At 33.6% G+C, this 5999-nt stretch overlaps 1 pseudogene; it reads right to left on the bottom strand.

Annotated features, from left to right (window-relative positions):
- Positions 1-4834: 4834 nt before the first annotated feature.
- LOC120622664 (uncharacterized) lies at positions 4835-4952 on the bottom strand (annotated as a pseudogene).
- Positions 4953-5999: the final 1047 nt, after the last annotated feature.

Below are 5999 nucleotides of genomic sequence, written 5' to 3'. Positions count from 1 at the left end.
GTAGGATATTATGTACAGCTTTCTGTTACATGGGATTTTGTTGTCAACACAGTATAAGACTTCTGCACTTCCACAGAATATAAAAAGCTTTACTCTATCAGTTGCCTGCTATTTATCCACAAAATGAATATTCTGCACTCTTCTGGGCAAAGTTATCAATATTTAACCAAAATTGACAGGATACTTAAAAACCATGTGAACCATGACTTATTTCAATGAAGCCGAAGGTCTTCTTTACATGACATCCATATTATAAGAACCAATGATCTGTACAACTATAATGTGGCTTGGGTCTCTCAAATAAATGGGGATGGAGTTTTGGCTTTCATGGGTAGAAATACTGCTTTAACTCAGGGAGTCTGAACCAGAAGAGAAGTTAATGGCATTCACAAAAGTTTGAGAATTATACTCTCCTATGACCTTGTGGATTTGCACAATGAGGCATTGTTTCTACAGAGATCAGCCATGTCCAAGGGCCCTTAAAGACGGCATTGAGTAGTAAGCTTAAATTTATATAAAAGTAAAACATTCAGCTTTATGTCAGTTTAATATTCGTGCAAAACCTTACCTCCCTTGTAAGCAGAAATTTACGGAAAAATAAAAGCACCATCTGAGTGAGTGGGATAGGGTACTAGATGTGAGATGTGGACCAGCAGAAACTGAGGTTGATATTTCAATTCTAATATGGCAACTAAAAAGCAAGAACCAGATTCTACTAAATGATCTGCAGCCTAAGATAAACTACAAAAACCCTCCAGCTATACTTTTACTTATTTTTTCCTTCATTCGGTCGCTCACATTTTTTCACTCATTTGCACCTTAATTTTAAAAAAGGGGCCGATTTAAGACAGACAAAGCTCCTCCCTCTTGAAGCTTTCTCATGCACTTACATTTCTTGGATTACAGCTGCATATTATTCCTTTGATATTTGCTTCTGGCCCTGTCATTTCATAAATATCTAGACCTTCCAGTTGATGCACTGGACTTTGATTTACTCGTCTATTCCTAGCTCAGTTTGCCTTTGTAGTGCTAGCTCCATCCTCCGAGATCTGCCATGTGTTACCGCCCCCAAACAGGGGGGCTTTCTGGCATCAAATATTGAGTACTGAGTGTGTACTAAGCAGTAGAGTTTCTATTTATTCTATCTATAAGTCAACTTTAGAAACCAAAATTATTTTCTAGATTGAAAATCCAATTGATTTAATATAATATCATGGTCAAGGTAATAATAAAAATAATCATTAGGTTTTTAATTTGTAGAAAAAAAATCAATATTTCTCTCAAATTATTTCTTCATCATTCGAAACAAAAACTCACTTTTTTCTCCCAGCATTGCTGAGAAATGATTGACATATAAATATTGTATAAATTTACGGTGTACTACGTGATGTTTTGATACATGCGCACATTGTGAAATGATTACCACAATCAGGCTAATCAATATATCCCTTCCCTCATACAGTTATGTGTGTGTCTCTGTGTGTAGTATGAACACTTGAGATCTAGTCTCTTAACAGATTTCGAATATGCAGTACTCTATTAATTATAGTCACCATGCTGTACATGGGGTCTCCAAAACTCATTCAACTTATAACGGAAGGTTTGCATCCTTTGACCCGCATTTCCCATTTTATCCACCCCCAACCCCTGGACAACACCATCTTATTCTGTTTTACTATTTCAGATTCCCCACATAAGGGAGATCATACACTTATTTGTCCTTCCATGTCAAGTTTATTTTACTTAGCATAATGTCCCAGGTTTATCCCTGTTTTTTTAAGTGGAAGGATTTCTTTCTTTTTAAAGACTGAATAATACATATCATCCAAGTTGTCAAGAAAAGGACAATATTTGTAAAAAAATGCAGCTAAAGTTCTTTAGGCCACATTCTGGTTTTCCTACTATTTACCTTGACCTTGGGGTCTCCAATCAGTTAACATGTACTGTGTGACTCTCAAGGAGCCTCTGCTTTCTCTTTAATTTACTTCTCTGCTTGACCCTATCATCTGTTCCACCTGGAAGAGATGAGATCAGACTAGACATTAAATCAAAATTTTATTAGGCCTTAGGTGATAACAAAAAGATAAAAATGAGAGAGGATAATTATCCATACGGACTCAAACTGATTCATGGGGCAGGAGAATGTGATGTCCTTAAACGTGTCTGCCCCTGAGCAAATACAAGCCTCATCTTCCTCATTTCAACGCCCTGTTTTAAAACCCAACCTTTTCCTGGATGAATTATAAACTTCTCTGGGAAGAGCATATACTGCTCAACATGAGTATGCTTTGATGTAACATGATGAACTAAAAATTTTTCCTAGCTATAAAAGTATCTTTGCTATACTCGAAGGTTAGTTTAAAGATCATGTATTTCAATAGCAATGTAGAAGTATTGAAACAACTACCTAAAGATAGAGTATAATGGTCCCTGTACTAAATGTGAAACAATAAATTATGTGAAAGAGTACAAAAATCATTATTTAAAATACTGTCAAGAGTTTAGAATTAATAGCTTTCCATGTGATCATGTTGACTATAAGATGTTATAATTCTTACCTCAACTTTCTTTTCATGGATTTAAAAGATACATACAAGATGATATAATCTTCCTAGGGATCTGAAGTGTATGAGGGATGAAACTAGTGGAATGAAAATAAAACCAATGGTTTTGTGACTCAAAAATGGTCTCAATTCCCTATGGTTGATTCATGAACTAATGAAGGAAAAAGAATGACAATACCAAAATTATTTTTAAAAAAACTGAAAGCAAACTGTCACAATTTATAGTTGACATTCAAATAATTTGACTCATTTAACTTTCACAGAATTATTGATGAGAAATCAAGGTCCTTGCCAAGTATGCCATCATTACTACACAGTTTCATTTTGTTGGTTTAGTATTGCATGCTGTAATTTATCCATTTATTCCATAAATACCTAATGAGAACATAATATTTATTACAAAATACTTAAAATACCATATTAGATAAGTATGATTTTGTTACAAAATTAAAAATAGGATTAATGTTGATAAACTTGATCAAGTTTATACACCAGTAAGTGGCAGAGTCAAGACTCAAACATGTGTGCTTTTAACTACTTTTCTATATATTTTTGAGCCATAGTTCTAGTCTTTATACTTAATACAGTTTTTTCGAGGTGTAAAATTTATGCATATCTTTGTACATAGGCTTTCAAAGCATATATTTTAAAATTACCACAAACATTAAAATATTTTGTTATTATTCATAAACCATATCATCAAAAATATGCTGCAATGACAAAATATTTTCTTACTAGGTGAGAAGATCAGATTTTTCTGTTGTTATTAAGCACTAGTCTGTCAATATAATGCAATTCACCTGTTATCTCCTTGTCTGCATGTTAAATACATTTGGGTAAACAAAACTTACAAGTGTCCACCGTTGCAGTTTTATTCTCTTAACCATTAAAGAACTATGATGTTTCAAACCGGCAAACAACTTTTCTTCATGACTGATGTCACTACTATTTAGCCTTTTGAGGTTAGCATTTATTGATTTTGCTTTTACTTTGATTGGATCTTACCTACCTCGGTGCTTCAGTAAATTGAAACCTTCTGCAGTTCATGGAAGAAAGCTAAGAGCAAGGCTATGAGAAAATGTGCACTGACCTCAATTTGTTTCAGACTATATTGGTAAAATCACTGTCACTGTGTTGCAGAAGTGACCTTAACTGGATTTGTGTAAATTCAATCCAAAATATTGTAAATAGCCTGATGGAAGACTGGCCTTAAGTATGAGAATTAAAATTCCTTTAAAATCAAAAATACAAATATTTATGGCTGTTTTATAGAAATATTGCAACATGTATTAACTTCCATACATCTATTAAATCAAGAATGTTTGTGACTATCTACTGTGTAATGGGCAATGTGTTTGCTATAGGGGTTACAAAACAGAATATAATATGTGTTACAAAATAGCAAAAGATATATCCAAGTTAACTGAAAATTAAGTGTATTTTAACAAATTATAAACATGGTGAGCACTTTGGCAGCACAGATTAAAGGGTGACCATATAAATTCTGGTGCAAACTGGGGCTCTTTTGTGAGTATAGTGGGAATAATTATTGATAATTGTGCTGGAACAACCCGAATAAACAAACTGGATGTGAAAATTGGTAAAATGAGCACACAGGACTGGTGGAGGTAGCCTGAAACATCTAAATATCTGAAATTAAACTTGAAATGGAAGCTACTCAAAGAGACAGTGGACAAAAAGGAAAGGACATTTTAGACATAGGATATGCAGACTGAGTAGAAGCACTGAAAAGGAAAAGGAATTGAGAAAGCTAGTGAAAACAGCATAAGTTACAATGGCAGGTATGGTGTGGAAGAATTTGAGGCCACATTGTAAAGTTGACTTTTGTTACGTAATTTGATATTTATAGGATTCAAAGATAACTTAGAGCACAGCAAAGTTGCCAAATGCTGCTCATCAGAATCACCTGGTATATTTTTAAAACTCCAGATGCCTAGGTTGTACACCATACTAAGTCTAAATGTTCAGGGGTAGAGTCCAGACATTGGTGTGTTTGAAAGATCCCAGGTGATTTTAATTTGCATCTGTGTTGAGAAACCAATGGCTAAAGCCATTTCATAACTCATTTCGGGGCACCTGGCATCTTCTGAAAAAAATCTTCAGAACAATGGCACAGTCCTTTGTTATATTTTTCAATATGCCAAACCAGAATTTGAACACATTTGCAGAGCCTGTTTATTTTGAATGCAGTACCTAATTTGATTTATTTATTTACTTACTTACTTACTTATTTAATTTTTTTTTTTTTATGCCTACAGCACCTGGTCTTCCTAGGTGGTCTCCCATCCAAGTACTAACCAGGCCCCATGCTGCTTAGCTTCCGAGATCAGACAGAATCGAGCATGTTCAGGGAGCTTGGTAGTAGACCTAACTGCAATACTTTTAATGAAAATATTTTGCATGAGACTGTCGTCTACTTTACTCAGATCTCTGTTCAGTGTCACCTCTCTAGACAGATATACCCTGACCATCTCATCTAATATAGAAGGAGCTTAAATATATTCAATAGCTAAATATATATAATAGCTTAAATATATTTATCTTATTATTACTTATAGCTATATGATATTTTATTATATATTTATTTGTTTAGCTATTTACTTTTTGCCACACATTATTAGAATATTAAGTCACTGACAGCAGGTATATCACAGACAGGCATACTTTCATATCTTCAGCACCTAAACAGTCTCTGGTACATAATAGGTACTCAATAAATGCTTGCTTAATGAATGAATTATTATGAAAGTAAGGGTGGATAAAATAATCATCCTGGAGACTCAGTGTAATTAGAATGTTCTCACTTAAAAAAGAGAGACAAATTTCATCAAGGTTAATGTTATATTTTATCATTTTTCTGTTTTTCATTTAAAACTGATGTGAGGAAATAAACTTTGTTTTCTTCTTTTCAAGGGATTATGCTAAGAACAATGAAACTAGAAGTTACAGAGATAATTAAGAACCTTTCACTAAATTTGCCAAATTTGCGATGCATTGTTCATTTTTACGAAAAATTAACTAAATGAAAAGCTTCATGACCCACGAGTGATGTCCCCTTCTCCCATGAAATCTGGCATTTTGAATCAATGTGACCATTTGATACAATTTTTTAGTGACAATTATAATTCTATTTATCTAAGGCTTCCAGGTATTAAAAACTCAACAGTTCTGTAGCAATAAATGAAAATTAAAATAATCAGATGGATAAAGATCTAGTTTTCATCATTTAACATTTTTCTCCAGTTACCAATCCGGATGTTCTGAGATCAGTTGACCAACTCAACCCAGTTTGCCCAAGATTTTCCCAGGTTTAGCACTCCAAATCCCATGTCCAGTAAAATTTCTCAGTTCTGAGAAAACTGGAATGCTTGATCACCTTAATATCTAACACATGATAGATGAAAATAAGAACAA

Source organism: Pteropus medius, unplaced genomic scaffold, assembly GCF_902729225.1.
Source record: "Pteropus medius unplaced genomic scaffold, Ma_sr-lr_union100, whole genome shotgun sequence".
Classification (NCBI taxonomy): Eukaryota; Metazoa; Chordata; class Mammalia; order Chiroptera; family Pteropodidae; genus Pteropus; species Pteropus medius.
The sequence above is the reverse complement of the archived record's forward strand: the minus strand, read 5'-3'. Positions and strand labels throughout refer to the sequence as shown.